The sequence below is a fragment of the Plasmopara halstedii genome (assembly GCF_900000015.1).
Source record: "Plasmopara halstedii genome assembly, contig: Scaffold_2956, whole genome shotgun sequence".
Lineage (NCBI taxonomy): Eukaryota > Oomycota > Peronosporomycetes > Peronosporales > Peronosporaceae > Plasmopara > Plasmopara halstedii.
Window position 1 is genome coordinate 619,858 of NW_020189861.1, and position 215 is coordinate 620,072.

Here is a 215-nt window from a genome sequence, read left to right on the forward strand (position 1 = left end):
TCTCTTGGGCGGAGCTGAAATTGCAGCTCTCACGAGTGTTCTCGCCGCCTAATCAGGCATATTGAGTGTGATCGCGTTTCCTTGCCGCCTGACTGGGCAACAAGTGATTGGTGGACTTTGCCCAAGAGATGCGCACTCTTATTGCCGGAATGGAAGCAGATCCCCTTCCGGAGGCGGCCACAGTGACCGTCTTTATGGAAGGCCTCCGCACTGGC